Source organism: Phascolarctos cinereus, unplaced genomic scaffold, assembly GCF_003287225.1.
Source record: "Phascolarctos cinereus isolate Bilbo 61053 unplaced genomic scaffold, phaCin_HiC Scaffold_9;HRSCAF=440, whole genome shotgun sequence".
NCBI lineage: Eukaryota > Metazoa > Chordata > Mammalia > Diprotodontia > Phascolarctidae > Phascolarctos > Phascolarctos cinereus.
Window position 1 is genome coordinate 150,041,699 of NW_027556402.1, and position 25,620 is coordinate 150,067,318.

Sequence of the window (25,620 nt, forward strand, 5' to 3'; positions counted from 1 at the left end):
TGGGTTAAAGAAGCAATAGCTATCACTTTCTCCATCTTTAAACTCTATTTCTGGGCTCCCCCCCATATTTGTATCATTCTATATCTATATCTATAAAAATATTTTTTTTTTAGGGCAGAGGTTATTTTACTTTTTTTTAAAAATTTTACTTCACTTTTGCTTTTGTATCCCTAGCACCTAAAATAGTGCCTGGCAAATAGCAGTTATTTAATGTACAAGGAATTAACAAAAGAAAGAAAATCCATTAGGCAAGGGTATCCTACTTATTTTACCTATATTTCTCTTGAATTAGGAAATTATTAGGAAACTTCCTTTCCTGTGGTGTATTGGACATCACGTAGGAAATCACAAGAAGACATTGTTTTGTGATTATTTCCTTTAATAATTAAAAGGGTGATATAGTGGGAAAGAACAGCAGCCCTCGAATAAGGGTACCTGGGTTCAAACTATACCTCGGATGCTTACTAGCTCCGTGGCTTTGAACAAGTCCATTTACCACTTTGGGCATCACCTTGTCTGTAAATTGAGGGGCCTCTGAGGGCCCTTCAAGCTCTAGCTCTACAATCCTGTGGTCATGGATTATTTTTAAATTGGAAGTAGTCATACAGGAATTGTCTTCCTTTTCACTCCTTTTCTCCCCTTAGGGTTTCCTAAACTGTTGGCAGGATCTGTAAATGTTCTCCCTGTGGCAGATTAGCAAGGCCTGAGAAGCCAGGGAGCTCCCATTGGCAAGAGGCAGGGCTGCCAGGTCCTTCTGGTAACTTGCCAAATACAGTGAAAGTCTTGTTCATTTCATTTTAAAATTTCTGAAGCAGAATGAAAGGTTTTCTGGTGCTTGGGAAAGTATTGTAGTTTGTTTGAAACTTTTGTAGATCTTACCCAGAAATGATCCGAGATGTAAAGGAGCCTCTTTTCTAGAAACACTTTACAGACTTCAAAGACAGAGAACATGCTAATCATATCACATATGACAGGAAAATGTTTTCCAAAGCAGAATTTAAAACATTTCAATCAATGGAGGGTTGACTTAAAATAAAAATACATTTTTGTGACATAGAGGCATTTATTGTCTTGGCATCTCTTTTTTCTTTCTTTGTTTATTTGTGTTTTTCAAAAGTTCACTGGTAAAATCAAATAGTTGCTAAGTGTATGAGTACGGTTTGTCCATGTCAGTAAGGAATTGATTTCTAGTAGAAGTGCTAAAAGAGTTAAGATGGGGAAATTTGGCCTTAAGCAGGGCTTCTTCACCTCTTTTTGTGTGTCATGGATACAAAGCCTATGAACTCCTCAGAATAATGTTCTTAAATGTAGAAAATGAAATATGTGGGTTTATAAAAGAAACCAATTATACTGAAGTACAATTATCATATCATATCATATCTATCATCTTTTTTCAATCTATTTTTATATTCATAGATTCCAGATTAAGAACCTCAATCTGTGAACTTGTTTTTATTGAGGATATTTATAAATGATATAACAAATATATTTCATATATAGTAAATGTATTTTTTTCTCTCTCAATTATATGGTTTTTCCATAGAAATCTATTCTATTATAAATTAAATGTAAGTTTCATGGGAAGAGAAAAAACTCAATATTATGCACTACTCTGTTTTGAAATTCCTTAATCTTTATCATCTCAAAAAAAAACCACCCCAAAAACCTCCTCCAATGTGTGGATCCTGAGTTCTCAAACCTTAAGCAAATGGAAAACAAATAAATTTCATTAAAAGGAAAACCCAGAGTGTGGACCTAGTGTCAGACTATGCATCTGCTGTGTAAATATCAATCTTAGCTAACTGTTGGGAGATTCACTAAAGGGTAATCCACCAGGTGACAGATTTTCCCTATTAAACTTGGTAGGGCTGGGGTCTCTGTCAACAGAGTGCTTATTACATTCATGGAATTATGGTTCCTTTGAAGTACTGGTTTCCTCTACCATTCAGATCTTGTGTTCATTTATACACCTTCATTCATTCTCATCTAGACATATTCTATCTCTCCCTAATGCATGCCCCTGTCTCCTATCTTCTCATTTTTGGATGCTCTGGTTGTCTTTAAGTCTAGCTCTCTGTAATTGCTTTGCTTTTCCTTCCTTATGCAGACTATTCACATGGACTTAGTTTAATTTGAGTCTAAAACTGGTGTGATTCCATTGGTATAATGAATGCTTGATGAGGAAACCCCCTCTACTAGTGCAGTTTGGCATCTTTTCTGCCACCTAGAACCCTAGAGAGGCTTAGTGACAGATCTGACAGTGTGCTGCTTCCTAGTTTAACATAAGCCCATCAAAAAGTTCTATAATTTTTTAATGTAGCATTAATTATGTATCAAACACAATCACATTTTAGTGCTTTTCCTCTGTTGGTTATTTCTGATTTATTATATATGTTTATAAGTATGTATATGTGTGTGTGTGTGTATATATATTTATATAATTGCTCAGTCATTTCAGTCATGTCTGACTCTTCATGACCCCATTTTGTTTTTTTTTTTTGGCAAAAATATCAGTCGTTTCCTATTTCATTCTCCAGATACAAATCTATAGCCGTATATTTTTTGTTCATAGTTGTTTGCATGTTGATATGTTGTTTCCCCCGTTAGACTTTGGGCTCCTTGAGAACAAGGACTGTATTTTGCTTTTCTTTGTATTCCTAGTGCTTCGCACATTACCTGGCATATGGCAGGTAGTTAATATATGTTTATTGTCTGACTGACAAATCTGGATGAGGATCCATAGGCTAGGGATATATTACCTACTCACCCACGGGATAGTAGCTTAGCTCAGCTCAAGCTGTCTTACACCTGCCAAAGCTTTTCATACTATGGCTGTTCCAGATAGACTGGGGTTGTTTGGCATGTTTATAAACAACATTAACTCTTTTGGGTCCCCAGGGCACTATTTTGTAATAGACTATTTTAGTTGCATAGACAGTGTCCTACATGAGTAATTATAATTTTAAAAAGTTGCTAAATAAAAACATTTCTCCTTAATGTTTTTTTCTAGAAGCAAATTTCTAGTCATTTACCTTTTATTATTTTTTAATTAGCTGTAAAGCAAGTCCTTGTTCTCTAGAAATATATATTTTTAAAATAGCATTTACTTTGCAGCCCAGATTAAGATGCCTTTGAAAACCTCTGAGTATATATCTTTGATATAAAAATGTAGTTGAAGTACATACATCTCTCTCTCTCTCTCTCTCTCTCTCTCTCTCTCTCTCTCTCTCTCTCTCTCTTCCTCTCTCTCTCTCTCTCTCTCTATATATATATATATGTGTGTGTGTGTGTGTGTGTGTGTGTGTGTGTGTGAATATATGTATATGTGTGTGTTGATTTGCTTCATTATTTTCCTTTTTACATTTTTGAATGCAGTTTCTTGTGTAAAGTACAAATACAAATATACTTAAACTGAATAACATAGACGAAATTGACAGCTAAATGCCTTTTCTATAATTACTAAATATGACATTAACTGAGCAGCTTGTTTACAGCAAAGTGTTGGGTTTGCTTCATTCAGATTTCAAGTGGATTGCTTTTATGATTTTTAAAGTGAATTTAATGCTCATTAAGCAGAGGATTGACAGCACTGGGAATTTCCTTCTCCTGCTTCCCCATAGGATTGAGAATGATTCTCTTCCTATCCTACCAATAAGCCTAACTCTTCCTTTCTCCTTCCAGCCAGAACAGACTTTCTAAAGCCAGTCAGAGGTACCAGTGTCTTTTATCAGTAGCTGGTATGGAGGGTAAGTATTCACAGGCTTAGAGATATTAGAGCTGGAAGAGACTTTATATACCATTTAGTCTAACATTGTTTTACAGAAAACAACAGAGGTTAAATGCCTTTCCCAAGATTACACAGGTAATATGTACCAGGATCAATATTTGAACCCAGATTTTCAACCCTGAATGCAATATTTTCTCTACTATGCCCCATAGTACCCATGAATTGTTGTAGCTAGGTAGCTTTAAAGAGAGTCTGGCTCAGGCATGGCTATGTTCAATGTAGGGTGTGATCCTGCCACTTAAGAAATAGATGTTGGTGTACTTGTTGGCAAAGTCTTGGTCAGATCAGCTTTAAAGAAGATTCATTCCTTTTTCAATGATCATATTAGAAGTCCTTATAAGCAGGAAGGGAGTTCATATCAAATTCAAGGAGAAAATAAAGGAGTGTGCAAAATCCTGCACTTGAGAATGTATTTAGTGAATGTCCTCTCAAGCATAAAGGGAAGAATAGAGTACAACACAGTTCAAATTCATGACATGGAGCAACAGCAGGCTAATCTCTATGCCTGCTTTAACCTTTGAGCTCTTTAATGGAAGTTGCAAAGAAGGAAATCACTATGGTCAAGTAGTGCTTATATTGTCTTTGCCTCATCAGTGACATATTTTAAAGAGAGTTGACTTGTTCTGTGCTGTGACCAATAATAGAAATTAAAGGGAGCTACATTTTGTTCCATATAATGAAGACTTATAAAATTAAAGCTGTATAACAGTGGTGTGGCTGCCTCTTGAAGTGGTGAGTTCCTAATCACTGGATGTATTCAAGCAGGGGCTAAAATGCCACCTGTTAGGGATTTCATAGAGGGGGATCATTGCATTGGTTGGGAAGTTAGAGTAGATGACAATACGATTCACTGATTCTATGACATCCATCTCCAAAACCTTATTTTGCTTACTAGTCTTAATCTCCTATCCCCATCAAGTCACTCGCCATTATTATAAGCACGTATTAAAAGACCACCTTCTTTAAGATACCCTAAGAAACAAGGAATTGTTCAAACAACAGGTAGCAGAAGGGTTAGTTTATTTGCCCCCCAACAACCCTGTGAGGTACATCAGAGTATTATTATCTCCATTTTACAGATAAACTAATTTAAAGAGGTTAAATTACTTATCCACAGTCACAGACTAGAGTGATCGAGTCATGACTTGATCCAAGGTCTTATGGTTCCCAGTGTTAGGTCCTTTCCATTTTTTATGTTAGGAAGACAATAACTAGGTATGTCGTTTCAGGATGAAACCTATTTTCCAAGTAAGTGGAATGCACAGTCCTCAGAGTATGATGTACTCAATGGCTTGGGAAGAAAAATGATCTTCTGGAGAAGAATTGGGTTTTTTTAAATTAACTATGTAAAACATAAGGATTGTAGATGCAATAACTTTAATTCTGAGGAGTTAACATGGACATGAGGAAAGACAACAAGAGAAAGCATGAGACTAATTTGAATGTGTCCGTACTAATACAAGGAGAGTACGGGAAAAAAATAAAGACAAGGAGATTTTAGGTCAGGACAACATTTGTGCTTAAATAAGTGTAAATGACGACATGGGATCAAATACAAATGATGATATGGGATTGACATATATTAGAAAGCTATGTTATCAAAGCATGACTGACAAGGTAAAAGTAAGAGAGAATGCCTCATAAATAAAGGTAATATTGTCATTAGAGAATATTAACACATTAATTAAAGTCCTTTTAATGTTTTGAAAGGAAATAATTTGTTAGCTTCCATAAAACTTCATACCTTCTTTTTGTAGTAGCTCCAAAGAATAGAGAAGAAAATATACATTAGTCATTTTTTTAGTAGAGGTGGGAAACTATGGGTGTTGAAAATTGCATGAAGTTTAAATCTTCATTGGGGCAACTAGTTGGCACAGTGGATAGAGTGCTGGGCTTGGAGTTGGGAAGATCTGAGTTCAAATCCAGCCTCTCACTAGCTAGGTGACTCTGGGCAAGCCACGTAACCCTATTTGCCTTGATTTTCTCATCTATAAAATAAGCTGGAGAAGGAAACGGCAAACCAATTCAGCATCTTTGCCAAGAAAATCCCAAATGAGGTCACTAAGAGACTGAAATGACTAAATAACAAAATCTTAATTAATGGGTTAGTTAGTTTTGCTAAACTGATTTTTCTCCTTTTTATTATAAAGGATGACTCTATAGAAGGGGAAAGGGAGGGTATTATTTGGAAATGAATGTTATAAAAACAAAAGATATCAATTCTATGCACTGATGATCATTGACATTAGAGGAAGATATTATTTTAGGAAAGTTACTTTCTAGGATATTTATCCATTTGGAGAGAAAATCATAATTCTAAAACCAACAGCAAAATGGAATCTATAGAGGTGTAAATGACCTTTTTGTAGCTACATCATACTTGACCTCTCTGTAGCTTCTAACATTGCCACCACTCTTTCCTTTTATAGCTTCTGTGACACTCTTCTCATTCTATACTTCATTCTGTACTTAATACTGAGAGCACCACCATCCTTCCAGTCACCCTGGCTGCCAACCCCTGTGCCATGATAGACTTATCCTACTTCATTCCTTCATTAGTTCTCTTTTGCACTTTTAAATAGTCTTATAACTGGTGTCCCTGCCTCAAATCTCTCCCCCTCCAATCTATCCTCCACCAGCTGCCAAAGGGATTTTTCTAAAGAGTAGGTCTGACTATGTCATATGGAGCTCCAATAGCTCCCTATTACTTCTAGGACAAAACATCTGTTTTTCTTCTGTTTGCCATTTCAAACCTTTCACAACCTGGTCCCCTCATACCTTTTCAGATGCTTTACACTTTTGTCCCTCTTCATGAATTCTACCATGCAGCCATATTGGCCTATTTGCAATTCCTTGAACATAAACAGGAAGTGCCACCATCTTTTCCAACTATGCCTTTATACTGGCTATTTTCCCATGTCTGCAATGTTGTATCCCTTTACCTCTACCTCTTAGGAATATTTTCCTAGTTATCCCTTCTCCACTAATACCTTATAAGATTATATTGCTTCCCACCAATAGGATACTACTTGAGAGTAGGGGTTGATTTCTTTTTTTTTCCCTTTTCTTTGTATCCTTGGCACGTGGCACAATGTCTGGCACCTGGTGAGTACTTAATGAATATTTTTGACTGGCTAAATAGGACCCTAATTAATCATTTTTGTAAATCTTATTTCCTTCTTAGAGCATTAGCCTATGTGGATTTTGCCTTAGTTCTTTTTATACATATGCTTCCACATTCAAGAAACAAGATAAGAGTATCCTTTTCTATGGGAATATGTGATATAATGATGAACTTTAATTTAAATTCAATGCAATAAATGTTTATTAATCACATATGTGTAAGGTACTCTATCCTTTCTCGGTTTTTATAGAACTCTCCCTATATTTCTAGACATTCCTTCAAAGTTTCCTTTATGAGATCAGTGAAGTCCTACCCAGTAACATGTGGCGTAACCCCAAAGCTTTGTTCTCAGCCCTCTCCTCTTTTCTCTCTCTCCTCTTTCTCTACATTCTGTCCCTCAGCAAACTCAACCGCTTTCATAAGTTCAATTACCACCTCTATTTAGGTAATTTCAAAATCTATGTATGAAATTCCTGATCTCTCCAATAAGCTACTGTCCTACATCTCCAACTGCCTGTTAGAAATTTCCCTCTCGAATTCAATGTGTTCAAAAGTGAAATCCAAACCTTTCACTTCATTGATTAATCAGGCATTTATTAAGTGTCTGCTATATACCAGGGACTATGCTAGGTGCTGGGAATACAAAGACAGAAATGAAATAATCCCTGCCTTTGTGTGGTTTATATCCTAGTGGGGAAAACATCATGTACATATAAGTCCATATAAAATAAATACGTAGTAATTTCAGTGGCAGATAGCAGCAGCTAGGGGAGGAGGAATCAGGAAAGGCCTTACATAAGATGCAGAATTTGAGCTAAGGTTTGAAGAAAACTAGGGAATCTAAGAAGCAAAGGTGAGAAGGGGGACAGACTTATATTTTCTATAGGAAGACTTTCGCGACCCAACTTAATTTTAGCATCTTCCTTATCTCAATTGTTTATTATTTATCTGGTACACAGCTTGTTGGTACATATTTGTTTGCCCATTGTTTTCCCCTGTAGACTACGAGCTTCCTGAAGGCAGGGACTGTCTTTTGCTTCTTTTTGTATCCACAGTGCTTAGCACAGTGCATGGTACGTAGTAGCCACTGTATAAATGTTTATTGATTGACTGTTCCAAGGCACAAAATTGGAAGAAGGAATGTTGCATGTGAATATCAATGAGCTGGTCAGTTTACCTGGACCAAAGAATATGTGAAGAGGAATGATGTATCATTAATACAGAAAGGTAAATGGAATAGATTGTTAAGGTCTTTATAAATGCCAAGAAAGAGGTTCAAAAATGTGAGACTAGAGAGACTGAAATTTATTGAGCAAGGGAGTAACAGAGTCAGAATATCACTTGGGCAGAACATGAGAAGAATGGATTGGAAAGGAGAGAGACGTGAGGCAGGAAGATTACTTATGTGCCTATTGTGATAGTCTAGCGGATAGACAATGAGGATCTGAATGAAGCTGGTAGCTGTGTGAGTGGAGAGATGGGGAAAGGTACCAGAGATGTGGAAGTAGAATTGACAAGACTTGGTCACTGAATGGATGTGTAGAGTGAAGGAAAGGGAGGAATTGAGGATAACTCTGAGGTTTCACATACATGTGACTGTAAGGATGGTGGTACCCTCAACAGAAATAGGGAAGTTCAGGAGAGGAGTGGGAACAAATCACACAGGAAAATAGAATTTACAGGGCATATCAAGGTAGTCAGGAAAACCCAAACAAAACCAAACTGAATCATATAAGGAAAAAAAAACAAGAAAAAAAGGACAATTTTCTTCTACATTCTTTAAACAGATAGTGAAGGAAAATTGATAACAGATGAAAGAACTGGTGAAAGATGTTAATGGCTCTTCCAAGTATGATTGATCATATTTTTAGAGCAAATATTGCCTATCTTTGGAGAGTGAAACACTATACTAGAGCAAAGAAGAGTATAGACTCCAAAACAAATAAGGTACAGCATTGTACCAGAGAATTTAAAACTTTACTTAATTGATCCTGGAAGGGAGAAGAGAAACTTAGAGATTTTTTGAAATAGGTCAGGCCAGCATTTGTCTTTTATAGGTTAGGGCTCAACCAGATGACACCTGGAAGTCCTTTTCTAGCTCTGTGATTCAATGATACATATTTCCAAAATAGAATGGAAATGGGCTCAATGAAAGCAAAATGAAATGTTATCATCTGTGTAGCACAGGCACTTTATATTTGCAAATGTTTTTCTTGCTTCTTGAACATCTGTTTATGGTGGCAGATAATTTGTTCCTGAAATGAAGTGTATTTTAACCTATAGTCATGAATCATGTTATAATACTAGGACAAGGATCTACACACCCTGGGCAATCTGACAAGAGTGATTGGTCTCCGGAATAACAGAACTGATGAAGCTATCACAGGAGATAGACCCTCCAATGGAAGAATGAATATTATTTGTTCAGGATACTCTTAAGATCTACATCTGTGAATACATTACCCCAGAGACTCACCCAGCAGTAATATCTGATGAAAGAGGCTAAGGAATATGATGATAAAAAGGTCAGTAAAGATGGTTGTATGAATCAAAAGTGAATTTATGGCTGTAATGAGTCATAAGGCATAAATTAAATATGCAAAAGCCAAGGGTTACTGAAACAGTATTCTTAACACTAAAATTATGAGAACTTTTCTTTCCTTCTAGAACAGTTTCCTTGAAAAAGCACAGATGGTAGCAATTTTCAAAATTATCCTCTTGCCTGGAACGTATCTTTTCAAAGAAAAAAGATGAAGGCCATATGAAAATGCTATTAGTTATTACTTCAGAATTAGGGAGAAGTTAAGGTCATTTAATTCATCTTACTCCTGCAAAAAATAAACCTCAACATCATCACCACCATCATCACTACTGACACTGTAACTATCAATACTTCAATGAATCCATGATTTAATCAGTATGAATACTAACTCTTTCCTTCCATTGTTGGAAATCCCATCATCTCCTTGTTTTCTCATCCTTCATGATTCTTATTCATGTCTTCCTAAAAACACTGCATGGGACATCTAACAAATATGCTGGAGAGCTTCCTTTTGTCTTGGTTTTATTACTATTGAGTAGATACCAGTATAACACTTAAGGTGTCAATTTATTATTCTGCCCCACCCCCTTCCCTCAAACAACCCACTTCTTTTGTTGTCATGCATACATATCTTTGATCGTGTATTTTATGCCATTTTCTATATGCAAGTCATTGGTAATAAATAGGCTACAGGGTACTTAAACCCAATATCCACCCTTCTGTTATTTTTTGGATCAGCATCAATAATTACAATAACAAAGGCAATCACAATACTTTTCATCAAAAAGGACTTACATAGGAAATATCCACACAAACTCAACCAACAATATATTAAGAAGAAGCAACTAAAAATGGCTGTCATGGATGTGTATATAGAAATAGAAGCTCACTATCCTTTATAAACCAACAGATGACAAATCTCCATATTACAAATATAAATCTCAAAATATCTTTGAGAATTCATCAAATAAACTAAACTGGAATCACAGGATCATTACAGACATTAACAGTTGCCTGTAAGCACCTGGACATCACACTGATTTATTAAAACTTAAGAGCAACATTTAAAAAGATATGACCATGTCAAATCCTCAAAACCTACAAATCCTATGAAATTCAAATTTTTCAAAATATATAGAGGCCTTGTAGGAAAAAAAATTGTAGAAACAGAAAAAGATACATATGATATTTTTTGTTCTTTCTCCTGCTGGAGTTATCCCAAAGATGCTTTCAATGAGTCTAGAGAAGAGCTTCCTATTATTTCTCATACTTTTTCAGTTAAAAAATATTCATTCTGTCCTCCTATGCAGTAATCTTCAGAATATTAAATATGAAAGAAAGAATAACAGGACAGTGACTTATCCCGGAACCATTTCTATTTGTAATTTGTCAAAACAACAACAACAACAAAACAAGAATAAGACAAGAGAGATATGGTGACACCATCAATAAGAAAACAACAACAGCAACAAACAATGACAATAACCACATCGAATGCTGTGAGGAAGAGAAGTCAATGGCAAAGAAGGAAAATGCCAGATAGTATGATGACTAGTAGGTACTTTGTTTGCTCTAAGACCATTATGGTATCTATGTATGAATCTGACAGGTGCCCTGAAATACTGCTAAATTGGGCACTAGGTAATTTCATTGATTGTATAGAAACTTTGGCAGTGTGATGAATCTGCTCTTGAGAGTTCAAGAAACAGATGGATTGGCATTGGGTTGCAGTTTAGCTCCACTTGAAGCTATTCTGATAATCAGCTTGACACAGAAGATCTAAGATTGAATGAAGTTGCTTTGTGTTCTGGTACCATAAGAAGGCAAGATACATTGGAACAAAACCAAAATACCAATAGTTTACCTGCTGGAAATGTTTTTGTGCAGATCACGTTAACCACGGGCAAACGTAAGTGTGCATGAAATGGACTACTGAAATGAATATTTTCATTGTATCTCAGAACTACAGAATAACAAAATTGAACACAGATCTTACTGGGCAAAGGTTTTATTATGTTTTCTGTCCATAGTACCCTTAGCTGAAAGTCACATAGCAATGTACTATTTACAAGCTCAGTGCACTTATAAGGGATAACTTCTTCCTTAAGCCTAGATTAGATAGAATATGAATGAAATTGAGGAGCGCTAAAATCTGAGAAGAGAGATGAAAGAATTGAGGGCATTAAAAATCTTCACTTTAACACACACTATACTCAAGAAATTCTAATTGATAATAAAACATGAAAAAAATAAGGTCACAGTACAAAATATTTTGAAAGGGAGATAGGCATACTTAGATATTTTGAAAAATCTTTTTTAAGATTTATAGTAGACCAATGACACCAAAACACTAATTTTTTTAAAGCTAGTATTTGCTATAACCCTCAGGAATAAACACATTTCCCCACAATTTTTAAAAAATTATAACATTTTAGGATCTGCATATGAGAACATATTTGATGGCCCTTGGTATGGTAAGAATCACCAGAGAAAAAGGTGAAACTAATTAAGGAATAATCCTAAGAACAAGTACCAACCACCACTGTGGTAGAAATTACAGAAGAGAACTTATTAAAGATTCTTTGAAAGTAATTGGAAGATCATCAATATATAGCTAGAACTCAGGGCAGAAAACATTAACAATGCGTTACCCAATAAAAAGACAACAAAAACGAGACATGTTGAAGGGAAAACAAAAAATATATTAGAATTTCCAGGTTCCCTTTATCCGTAATAGAAAACTCTGGGGGAGGGGAGCAGTACAGAATGGGAGGTGTCCCAAGAAGCTAGCAGAAAGCCTATCTAGTGGAAGGGGAGCAGTATAGGACAGGAGGCATCCCAGCAAGCCAGTGGCAAGCCCCACCTCAGCAAACCAGTGGGAGATCCTGAGCCCCAGGGTGGAGGAGCAGGCAAGTGCCAATACCAAGACCCCCAAGTGCCTTACCACAGGCAGGGGAACCAGTAGACTCCAAGTTGGAAAATCACCAACATGAAATGGGGCAGGTGGGCAGGCATCCTCCATCAACAGCTGAACCTTCTAGTGCTTCAGCACAACTGCAGGAAGCACAAGTCCAGGGGGACAGGCATTCTCTACTAGCCAAACCTTCTGGGGCTTCAGAGAAGCCCAGGTGAGCAGGTATCTTGCAGAGGTCAGACGTCCCATCCCCACCCGGGAAGCTTCAGTATTGCTGACCTCAGCTCAGCACCAGGTAAGCTGCGAGCCCTTTACAGCCTCTAGCTGCCAGCACCTGAGGCCCCAGCACACAAAGCCAGTGACCAGGTCACTGGCCCCCAGCACAAGAAGCTTGAGTCAGTGGTCCTTGTGCTCCAGCAGAAGAACTCAACTTTAAAACCCAGGGAATATGCAAACATCATGAGCAAAAATCAAAAACAGACAATGACCATAGTCTTTTTATGGGGACAGGGAAGATCAAAACACAAATTCTGAAGAGGACAACATTGTCAATATCCTCACATCCAAAACCTCAGAGAGGAATATGAACTAGTCTCAAGCCCAAAAAGCTTTCTTGGAAGAGCTCAAGAAAGATTTTAAAAGTCAAATAAGAGAGGTAGAATAAAAATTGGGGAAAGAAATGAGAGGTATGTAAGAGAGAATCAATAGCTTGGAAAAGGAAGGACAAAAATTGACTGTAGAAAGTTCTTAAAACATACAACTGGCCAAATGGGGAAAAAAAGTACACTGAAGAAAACGACTCCTTAAAAATTAGAATGGGGGGAGGGAGCCAAGATGGCAGAATAAAAGCAGTAACTTGCTTGAGTTCTCCCTCAAACCCCTCCGAGTACCTGTAAAAAAATGGCTCTAAACAAATTCTAAAGCAACAGAACCCACAAAAAGACAGAGTGAAACAAATTTCCAGCCCAAGACAACCTGGATTGATAAGATCTATTGCACCAGGCTGGGAGAGGAATACAGATTGCCTTGAGTATGCAGGCAAAACAGGCCTCAGTGAAGCTGGAGCAAGCCTCAGAGGACTGAATCATGGGCAGCTGTGGCGGTTTCCAGACTTTTCAACCCACAAAAGCCAAAGAGAACTTAAAAGGTCAGTAGGAAAAATCTGTGACCGCAGTGAGAGAGAAGCTCAGTCCCGGCCCCAGTCTCTGGCACTGCCCTGGTGTGGCAGCTGCTCCCGGAGCTTCTGGCCCTCAGAAGAAAAACTGGGAAGAGAAATGAGAGTGATGCAAGAAAATAATGAAAAACAAGTCAACAGATTGCTAAAGGAGACCCCCAAAAATACTGAAGAAAATAACACCTTAAAAAATAGACTAACCCAAATGGCAAAAGAAGTCCAAAAAGCCAATGAGGAGAAGATGCCTTCAAAAGCAGAATTGGCCAAATGGAGAAAGAAGTCCAAAAGCTGAAGAAAATACTTCCTTAAAAATTAGAATGGAGCAATTGGAAATTATCTCACATAAAACAAATAAGAAAATACTTTTACAGTGGAGGGGAAACAGGGCAAGGTGAGAGGGAATGAGTGAATCTTATTCTCATCTGATTTGGGTTAAGGAGGGCATAACATACACATTCAATTGGGTATGGAAATCTATCTTACGCTATAGGAAAATAGGGGGGGAAGGAAACAAGAGAGCAGGAGTATGATAGGAAGGCAGACTGGGGAAAGGGGTAATCAAAAGCAAACACTTCTAAGGAGGGACAGGGTCAAAAGAGAGGATAGAATAAATGGGGGGCGGGATAGGATTAAGGGAAAGAGAGTTAGTTTTTTACAACATGACCACGATGGAAGTGTTTTGCATGACTACACATGTATAACCAGTATCAAGTTGCTTGCCTTGGGGAGGGAGGAAGGGAGAAAATTTGGAACCCAAAGTTTTAAAAACAAATGTTAAAAAATGTTTTCATGTGCAACAATAAGATATACAGGAAATGGGGTATAGAAATCTATCTTGCCTTATAGGAAAATTGAAGGGGAAGGGAAAAAGAGAAAGGTAGGGGAAGATAGAAAGGAGGGCAGATTAGGGGAAGGGGTATTTAAAATGCATGCCATCCTGGGAGGGGGGAAGGACAAGATGGGGAGAAAATTTGGAACTCAAAATGTTATGGAAGTGAATGTTGAAAACTAAAAATAAATAAATTAATAAAATCTGAAAAAACAAACAAACAAAAAATAGAATTGGCCAAATGGAAAGGAAGGCACAAAATCTATTTGAAGAAAACAATTCTTTAAAAATTATAACTGTGGAAGCTAATGACTCTATGAGGCACCAAGCATCAGTCAAAATCAAAAGAATGAAAAAAAATAGAAGAAAATGTAGAATACCTCATTGGAAAAACCAACTCACCTTGAAAACAGATCCAGGAGAGATAATTTAAGAATTATTGGTCTACTTAAAAGTCATGATGAAAAAAAGAGCCTGGACTGCATCTTTCAAGAAATCATCAAGGAAAACTGCCCTAAGGTCTTAGAACCAGAGGGCAAAATGGATTCAAAAGAATCCACTGATGACTTCCTGAAAGAAATCCCAAATTGAAAATGCCAAGGAATATTATAGCCAAATTACAAAATTATCAGGTCAAAGAGTAAATACTACAAGCAGCCAGAAAAAAAACCAATTTAAATATCTTGAAACTAGAGTTCAGATTATTGCAGCTTCTACATTAAAAGATCAGAGGGTTTGGAATATGATATTCCATAAGGCAAAGGAGCTTGGATTATGACTAAGGATCAACTACCCAGCAAAACTGAGCATAATCTTATCTTGCAAGTGAGGAGATGGACATTTAATGAAATATGGGATTTCCAAACCTTACCAAGGAAAAGAACAGAGCTCAACAGAAAATTTGATCTTCAAATACAAGACTCAAGAGAAGTATGAAAAGGTAAATAGGAAAGAAAAAAACAACAACAACATGTTATAGGGCAAATTGTTTACATCCCTACCAGGGAAGATGATACTTCTAACTCTTGAGAACTGTATCTTAATTACCACATTTAGAAGGGGTATACATAGACAGAAGGCATAGGTATAAGTTGACTTTGATATGATGATATAAAAATCTAATTAAGTGTTGAAAAGGGATTGTACTGGGAGAAGAGGAAAGGAGGAGGCAGAAAAGGGTAAATTACATCACATGAAGAGGCACAAAGAACTATTACAGTAGAGGGAAAGAAGGGAGGGAGATGAGTATTCTTTGAACCTTCATCTCATCAGATTTGGCTCAAAGAGGGAATAACATACTCAGGTATAGAATCTAACTTACCCTATAAGAAGTAGGAGGGAAAAGGGGAAAGAAAAGGAAGGGGTGGATAGAAGAGAGGGAAGAAGTAGTAGGGGAAAAGTGAGGGGGTGATAGAAGGGAGGGTAGATTGAGGGAGGCCATGGTCAAAAGTAACTGGAAAAATATCAGTTACTTGTGAGTAAGCTGAGCTAATGTAATAAAAAAGACAATTCTACATAAATTAATTTTTCCCAATTGTATGCCAGTATATTTGACAATCTTAACAGATTGTATCTCTTTGGGATACAGAACTAGAAGTATTTCTGGGTCAAGGGGTATGCACATTTCTATAGCCCTTTCGGGATAGATCCAAGTTGCTCTCCAGAGTGGTTGGATCAGTTCACAGCTCCACCAACAATACATTAGTGTTCCAATTTTCCCACATCTTCTGTAACATTTATCATTTTCCTGTTTTGCCATGTTAGCCAGTCTGATAGGTGTGATGTGGTACCTCAGAGATGTTTTGATTTGCTTTTCTCTAATCAGTAGTGATTCAGAGCATTTTTTCATATGACTATAGATAGCTTTAACTTCTCGATCTGAAAACTGCCTGTTCATATCTTTTGACCATTTATCAATTGGGGAATGACTTGTATTCTTATAAATTTGATTCAGTTCTCTATATATTTTAGAAATGAGGCCTTTATCAGAAACAATGGCTGTAAAAATTGTTTCCCAGCTTTCTGCTTCCCTTCTAATCTTGGTGGAATTAGCTTTGTTCATGCAAAACCTTTTCAATTTAATGTAATCAAAATCATCTATTTTGCATTTCATAGTGTTCTCTATCTCTTGTTTGGTCATAAATTCTTCCTTTCTTCATAAATCTGTCAGGTTAACTATTCCTTACTCTCCTAGTTTGCTTATAGTATCACTCTTTATATCATGTACACATTTTGACTTTATCTTGGCATATGGTATAAGATGTTGATCTATGCCTAGTTTCTGCCATACTATTTTCCAGTTTTCCCAGCAGGTTTTTCTTAAACAGTGAGTTCCTATCCAGGAAGCTGGAGTCTTTGGATTTATCAAATAGTAGATTGCTCTAGTCATTGATTGTTGTGTCTTATGTATTTAACCTACTCCACTGATCCATCACTCTATTTCTTATCCAGTAGCAAGTAGTTTTGATGATTGCCATTTTATAATATAATTTAAGATCTGGTACAGCTAGGCCACATTCCCTAGCACTTCTTTTCATTAGTTCCCTTGATATTTTGGACCTTTTGTTCTTCCCAATGGAATTTGTTATTTTTTCTAGTTCTATAAAATAATTTTTGGTAGTGTGGTTGGTATGGCACTGAATAAGTAAATTAATTTATGTAGAATTGTCATTTTATTACATTAGCTCAGCTTACCCACAAGTAACTGATGTTTTTCCAGTTTAGATCTGACTTTATTCATGTGAAAAATGTTTTGTAGTTGTGTTCATATAGTTCCTGGGTTTGTTTTGGCAGGTAGATTCCCAAATATTTTATAATGTCTATAGTAACTTTAAATAGAATTTCTCTTTCTATCACTTACTGTTGGGCTTTGTTAGTAACATATAGAAATGCTGGTGATTTATGTGAGTTTATTTTATATCCTGCAACTTTGCTATATTTGTTTATTATTTCAAATAATCTTTTACTTGATTGTCTTTGATTCTCTAAGTCTACCATCATGTCATCTACAAAGAGTGATAGCTTTGTTTCTTCTTTGTCTAATTCCTTCAATTTCTTTTTCTTCTCTCATTGCTACAGCTAACATTTCTAGTAAAACATTAAATAACACTGGTGATAATGGGCATCCTTGTTTCACCCCTAATCTTATTGGAAATGCTTCTAGCTTATCCTTATTACATAGAATGCTTGCTGATGGTTTTCGATAGATGCTACTTATCATTTTAAAGAAGACTCCATTTATTCCTATACTCTCTGGTGTTTTTAATAGGAATAGGTGTTGTATTTTGTCAAAGGCTTTTTCTGCATCTATTGAGATAATCATATGATTTCTGTTAGTTTTGTTGTTCATATGGTCAATTATACTGATATATTTCCTAATATTGAACAAGCCCTGAATTCCTGATATAAATTTTACATGGTCATAGTGTATTATTTTTGAGATAAGTTGCTATTTTGCTAATATTTCATTTATTTTATATAAAATTTTTTCATCTATGTTCATTATGGAAATTGGTCTATGATTTTCTTTCTCTACTTTAGCTCGTCCTGGTTTAGGTATCAGCATCATATTTTTATCATCAAAAGAATTTGGTAGGACTCCACCTATTTTCCCAAAATAGTTTATATAGTATTGGAATTAATTGTTCTTTAAATGTTTGATAGAATCCACTTGTAAATCTATCTAGCCCTGGAGCTTTTTCCTTAGGTAGTTCATTGATTGTTCAATTTCTTTTTCTGAAATGTGGTTATTTAAGTATTTTATTTCTTCTTCTGCTAAGAGCTGGAAAAAATAATAAAAAATTCCATCTGGAAGAACAAAAGGTCCAAAATATCAAGGGAACTAATGAAAAGAAGTGCTAGGGAATGTGGCCTAGCTGTACCAGATCTTAAATTATATTATAAAATGGCAATCATCAAAACTACTTGCTACTGGATAAGAAATAGAGTGATGGATCAGTGGAGTAGGTTAAATACATAAGACACAACAATCAATGACTAGAGCAATCTACTATTTGATAAATCCAAAGACTCCAGCTTCCTGGATAGGAACTCACTGTTTAAGAAAAACCTGCTGGGAAAACTGGAAAATAGTATGGCAGAAACTAGGAACAGATCAACATCTTATACCATATACCAAGATAAAGTCAAAATGAGTACATGATATAAAGGCTGATACTATAAGCAAACTAGGAGAGTAAGGAATAGTTAACCAGATAGATTTATGGAGAAGGGAAGAATTTATGACCAAACAAGAGATAGAGAACACTATGAAATGCAAAATAGATGATTTTGATTACATTAAATTGAAAAGGTTTTGCATGAACAAAGCTAATTCCACCAAGATTAGAAGGGAAGCAGAAAGCTGGGAAACAATTTTTACAGCCATTGTTTCTGATAAAGGCCTCATTTCTAAAATATATAGAGAACTGAATCAAATTTATAAGAATACAAGTCATTCCCCAATTGATAAATGGTCAAAAGATATGAACAGGCAGTTTTCAGATCGAGAAGTTAAAGCTATCTATAGTCATATGAAAAAATGCTCTGAATCACTACTGATTAGAGAAAAGCAAATCAAAACATCTCTGAGGTACCACATCACACCTATCAGACTGGCTAACATGGCAAAACAGGAAAATGATAAATGTTACAGAAGATGTGGGAAAATTGGAACACTAATGTGTTGTTGGTGGAGCTGTGAACTGATCCAACCACTCTGGAGAGCAACTTGGATCTATCCCGAAAGGGCTATAGAAATGTGCACACCCCTTGACCCAGAAATACTGCTAGTTTTGTACCCCAAAGACATAAAAATGGGAAAAGGACCCACATGTACAAAAATACTTATAGAAGCTTTTTTTTTTTTTTGTGGTGGCCAAGAATTAGAAATGGAGGCGATGCTCATCAATTGGGGAATGGCTGAACAGGTCATGGTATATGAATATAATATAATACTATTATTCAATTAGAAATGGTGAGCTGGTCAACTTCATAAAAACCTGGACTTACATGAACTAATGCTGAGTGAAGTGAGGAGAACCAGGAGAACACTGTACACAGTAACAGCCATACTGTGTGATGACTAACTTTGATAGATTTAGCTCTTTTCAGCAATGCAAGGATCTCAGACAACTCCAAAAGATTGATGATGGAAAATGCTGTCCACATCCAGAGAAAGAACTATGGAGTCTGAATGCAGAGTGAAGCATACTATTTACTCTCTTTTTGTTTTGTTTTGTTTTCTTTCTTGTGTTTCCTCCCAATGGTTCTAATTCTTTACAACATGACTGATGTGAAAATTAAAAAAAAAACCCAAAAAACAAAGAACACCAAAGCAACATCTTGGCAACTGATCCCATCACTCCCTGGCAATCAGAGAGAGAAGAAATGAGAGTCAGATTTTATATTCTTGGGTGCAAAGGTCAATGCAGATGGAGAATGAAGCCATGAAATTAAAAGATATTTGCTCCTTGAAAGGCAAACTGTGGCAAATCTGGACTACATGCTAAAAAGCAAAGACATCATCTTGTTGACAAAGGTCTGCATAGTCAAAACTGTGGTTTTTCCAGTAGCAATGTAAGGCCTTGAGAGTTTGACTATAAGGTAAGCTGAGAACTGAAGAATTGATACTTTCAAAGTGTACAGCTGGAGAAGACTTTTGAGAGTCCCTTGGATGGCATGGAGATCAAATCAGTCAATGCTTAAAGAAATAATTAATTCAGACTATTCACTGGAAGGTCAAATACCAAAGCTGTAGCTTAAATGCTTTGGCCATATAATAAGAAGATGGGAATCATTGGAAAAGACCCTGTTGTTGGGAAAGATTGAAGATGAAAAAAGGGAATGGCAGATGATGAGATGGAGAGATAATGTCATGGAAGCAAGGAACATATGCTTGGACAGACTTTGAGAGATAGTGGATAATAGAAAGGACTGGTGTGTCCCATCGGGTCTCAAAGAGTCAGACAAGGCTGAACAACTCAACAACAACAGAGACAGCTTTACATTTTTGTTCTTTTAACTTTTGTTAGAATTTTCTAGCTCTGAAAAAGCAATGTTAAAGTGTCCTGCAATTTCTGTACAAAAAAAAAAGCCTTAGGAAGAGACAGATAATACCTGAAGAAAGAAGCAGTAGAAAATTTCTGATGATCCATATGGTCTCTAGAATTCCAATATAACAAAAGGGCAAGTTGGATAAAACATTAACAGTAAGCTTGGATGTTTTTATAATTAATAACTGAACTCTTACATTTGGGAAGGTGATGAAAAATTTTCAATGCCAAACTTGAGAGTGATGTGGCCAGATAAAATCCATCATAATTACTGATTCAAAGTCTTCACAGTAGTATAAGAATCACCAGCAAAACACTTTTCCATTTGCCTCTCAGAAGTCAAATTCCACCTTTCTGAACAGATGGCATTCCATATCTATTGCCAAAAATATGAAAACAGCAGCGACTTACTCTAAATTTAGGTCAATTATATGCTTATATATTTTATTTGACACATTCAGAGCATATATCACTAAAAAAATTCTATAAACATTTAGAATAAAATAATAGATTTATGGAGGAACAAAAAAGATCTACACTCAAATCCCTAAGATATAAACAACTTATTATTGATTTGGTATTTATTGAACAAGCTGCTGTAAATTACCATAACAACTACATTGTCTTTATTGATTATTGCAAAATCTTTCATTCAATCCCACACTCATGCCTTATTTATGTATTGCAAATACATAAATATGAAATATACCCAAGTATAATAAAAATGTTGGAGTATTTTATGTCATCATGAGAAACTTCTCTATTTAAAACATGCCACTGACATAATACCAAGAACAAATGACATAAAATATGAAAATTCTGAAAGGGAGGCAACTTAAGTCCATTGGGATTTTCCTAGTCTTAAACTCATTACAATCTCTGCTAAATAAAACTAAGTATGGTTTCTAAATTAAAGAAGGCATCAAATTAAAACAGTTTATTATGTATTTGGTGTATGATATCAAGCTAAATGGAGCCACTACAAAGCACATTAAATAGTTTATTCATCACAAGGAATCTTTATCTAATGATAACCAGATGTCATTTTAAATTATGTCAGGTAAAGATAGAGACTGAATGCTTCAAACTTGAATCCAGAGGTCATATTGCACCAATGGATGAAGATATGCTTGAACATATCAAGCATAAAGATATCAAGAGACAACTGTGGCTGAATACACCAAGACTTCCTAAAACAAATATAAGTGAGAAGACATTTAAAGTAATTAGCAAGTGTATAATACAACACCAATTTTAATTATATATTTTCAGAAATGCAAAATGTATCAGAATGATTTTGGAGGGTTTTATAAAAATAACCTGTAGAATATTAACAAAGCATAGGACTCATTACCCTAAAATCTATGAAAAGAACATTTCTTTGCAAAAAAAAAATTGATATTCATTCTCAGAGCACATGAGAAGTGACTTAAAAATTACAGGAACAATTGTGAATAAGCAGATATCACAATACTAAATCAGCAATACTAAAAAAAAAAGCTGACAACATGCCATTAGAATTATAAAATATACCCCAAAATTGTTTATCCCCAGATGGCTCCTATGAAATAATCACGATCTAAGAGCAGAATGAAAACGTTCTCCACAGGAGATATCTGCATGAACTCAGTCAATACCATGTCCACAAAGAATATTAAAAACAAGAGGCTGAGTCATGTGGATTTGTTTATGAAAATGGAAGAATTTTCAGTGGCAATTTTGAACTCAATCATTGTCACCTATAATTACAAAAGGGTAATCCTTAAGGGGCCTGGACTTAGTGATCAGTGCAGAAATGGAGGAAGCTGTGCAATACTTTACTGAAGGATGCAACAATTTAGTGCATATAAAAGATTCAGTAAGAGAACAAGATAGTTTATGAAAACTTTAGACCAGTAGCTCATTATTTTTCATAGTAACTGGAAGTCAATAAACACCCATATTATGAATACAGACCTCAAAAAAACCTCGGAAAATTCTATCAAATACTGTACTGGAACTGATCTATTTTCATAGATCAAAATGTGATTGATAATCACCTAGATACAGCATCGATTCATTAAAAAAAGTTAAGAACATTTAAAAAAAAGATGCTGCTATGTAAAATACTACATTTCAAGTTACAAGGAATGGAAAGCTTTTTCAAATGTAAGAGATTTAACCAGAAATAATAAAAACTATTTAGAGGAGAACATAAGGTAACATGTACTCCTTGTCATCTTATCTGCTATTGGAGTTACATCAAGGATGCTTTCGGTGAGCTTACAGAAGATGAGCTCACATCCTAATATTTTTATTCAAGTACAGAAAGTTTTTTGCCCACTTGTGCAAATAGTGTGCAGAACATGAAGTATAAAGGGATAATACCAGGATGGCTACTTGTCCTTGGACTGTTTCTGTCTGTACTCAAAGAGATAAAAAAGGCAAATGATAAGGAGAACAAGAAGGAGAAAAAGTGGTAGGAGAACTCACATTTAAGCAATGTTTTAAAGTTTACAAAGCACTTTCTTTAAAAGAGCCCCAAGAGGTAGGTCATGCAATTATTGAGTTTATTTTGCACATAAGCAAACGGAGGCTTAAGAGGTTAAGGGAACTTCCTGAGGTCACACAGTTTATTAAATGTTGGAGCCAAGTGCCTAGTCAAGGTCTACTGACTTTGCTTAGTGCTATTACTATTATACTACGTAATAATGACCATATTTTAATTAAATTATCTCACCTTAATGTCTAGCATAGTGCTTTGCACACAGTGGGTGCTTATTACATTTTTGTTGAATTGAATTGCCATTGAATACTGATGGCTTGTAAATATTTTGGAAAATGCGGTTCTGGATTAATAAATGAAAGAGATTTATGGTTCTGCTCAGAAGCTTTATATTTGAATAACAATAGCTTCTTCCCTGCTGCCTACAACACTGCCAGATTCTGCCCATCCTAGAACAAACAAAAAACCTATAACTACAACAAAAACTTTACTTGACCTTACTATCTCCTCAAGCTATCATTCTATATCTTGCAGTCCTTTCACATCTAGACTCATACAAATACCTGTCTATACTGGTACTTCTACTTTCTCATCTCCTGCCCATTCCTTTTTTTTTCTTTTGTGAGGCAATTGGGGTTAAGTGACTTGCCCAGGGTCACACATCTAGTAAGTGTTGTGTGTCTGAGGCCAGATTTGAACTCAGGTCCTCCTGACTCTAGGGCTTGTGCTCTATCCACTGTATCACTTAGCTGCCCCCTACCCATTTCTTTCAGTCTGGCTTCTGTCCCTATCATTCTACTGAAGCTGTTTAGCTAATAATCTCTTTATTGCAAAATCCAATGACCTGTGCTAGTTCTTACCCTTCTAGACATCTCTATAGCTTTTTGCTGCTCTTGACCACCTCTTTCTTCTAAATACTCTTCCCCCCTCAATTTTTGTAACAGCTCTATTGTATTTCTTTTTCCTTCCTCTCTTAACATAGGCATTCTTCACTGTGGAATTAGACATTCATGTCTCACTCTTTCTTTGAGGGTTCTTTTCAAAGCTATGTCTTAGACTTTTTCTTCTCTCTATGATCTCTCAGTGATTTCTTTAGCTCTGATTAATTAATTTATTATTTTTATGTAGATAAGTCCCTGATCTATGTATTTGCCATATTAATATTCCTAAAATCTAAGTATGTCACTCCACTGCTCAAGAAGCAAGCTTCAGTGGCCCCCCCAGTAAAAAATCTATGATAAAATATGGTTCCAATCTATCTTCCCAGGATGATTTCACATACTCTTTGCTCTCAAATTTAATTACTTGATTATTCTAAACCATAACATTCCATTTCCCATCTTCATACTTTAACACTGGCTACCCCTCATTCTTTGAATGTTCTCTCTCTTTACCTCTTAGCACTCACAGATTCCTTCAAGGCTCAGTTCAAGTGCCAGGTTCTAGATGCCCCAATTGTTAGTGCTCCCCAATCACTATGCATTTATTTTGTATGTATCCTTAATTTACCTATCCATGAATAAACTTCTTGAGGGCAGAGACTTTCTCACTTTTGCTTTTGTATTCTTAGAACCTGGTATAATATTTGAGACATAGTAGTTGCTTAATAGGATCTCCAGTCGACTGATTTATACTTTAAAAAATTCATAGTCATTTATGGAAATGCCCTTTCCCTTCATTCCGTTTTGAACTCTCCCTTGTGATGAAGATAAAAACTATTAAGCAAAAATCTCTGAAGCAGTGATTATATTTGAGAACAGATAGAAAAAAAAATAGGAGAGCTAACTTAATCATCCCCTGCCTTTCTGCTGTAAGTTATGAAGTACATTTTACTGTGTATTTTCCAAAACCATTGTTGTTTTTTCATTTCCTCTTGGTAATATTTTCAATTACATTGTTGTAGGCATCAACACACACTTTTATTTTTGTTAAATACTTTCTCCAATAATAGAATTGGAAGACTTTGGTCACAGAAGTACTGAATATCATCACAAAGATCAAAGTGACTATATCATAGATAAAAATGTCTGATTACTCAAATGAGTCATTTTTAGATTCATATGGGCTTCCTGAGAGTCAAACCTGTTTCTGAACTAGGATTCCTTAGAATACATCTTTATGACCCACATCCAAATCTAATTCAATAATTAATTAAAGTTACAAACTCAGTCAGATCTTCAAGAATCAGTTTATTTTTCCTTACACTGGAAAAGATTAAGTTAATGAAAGAAGGTAATAACTTCCGTTTAAGACATATCAAATTTGAGGTGTCAATAGGTCAGAGTTATAACTGCCTAAAAGGCAGTTGGAGATATAAGACTCCAGTTCAGGGGAATGATTTGAGTTAGGTACATAAATTTAGGAATCTGATACATTGGCCTGAAATAGAAGTGATCATTGAATCCTCGGGGTAGATGGTAAGGAAGAGAACATAAAGATGAGGGCAAAGGGCAAAACCTTGGGGAACTTCCACAATTTGGCAGTGGGAGGAGGATGATGAACCCCTGAAAGAGATTAAAAGAGAGTCAGATCACAGGAGAAAGAGGAAAGGGCAATGTCATAGGAGAGAATAGTCCATACCACTGGATATTGAAAAAAGGTCAAGGAGAAGGAGAACTGAGAAAAGGTTACTATATTAAGCAATTAAATAATCATTCATCAGTTTGGAGAGATCTCTTTCAGTAGAATTGTCAGGTCAGAAGCCAGATGAAA

The 25,620-nt window shown here is 35.7% G+C and overlaps 1 protein-coding gene across 1 annotated transcript in view; it reads right to left on the reverse strand.

Moving 5' to 3' along the window:
- The window catches only part of GABRB1 (gamma-aminobutyric acid type A receptor subunit beta1), a 431,291-nt gene that overhangs the window by 321,202 nt on the left and 84,469 nt on the right, over positions 1 to 25,620 (reverse strand). The gene's annotated exons all lie outside the window — the stretch shown is intronic.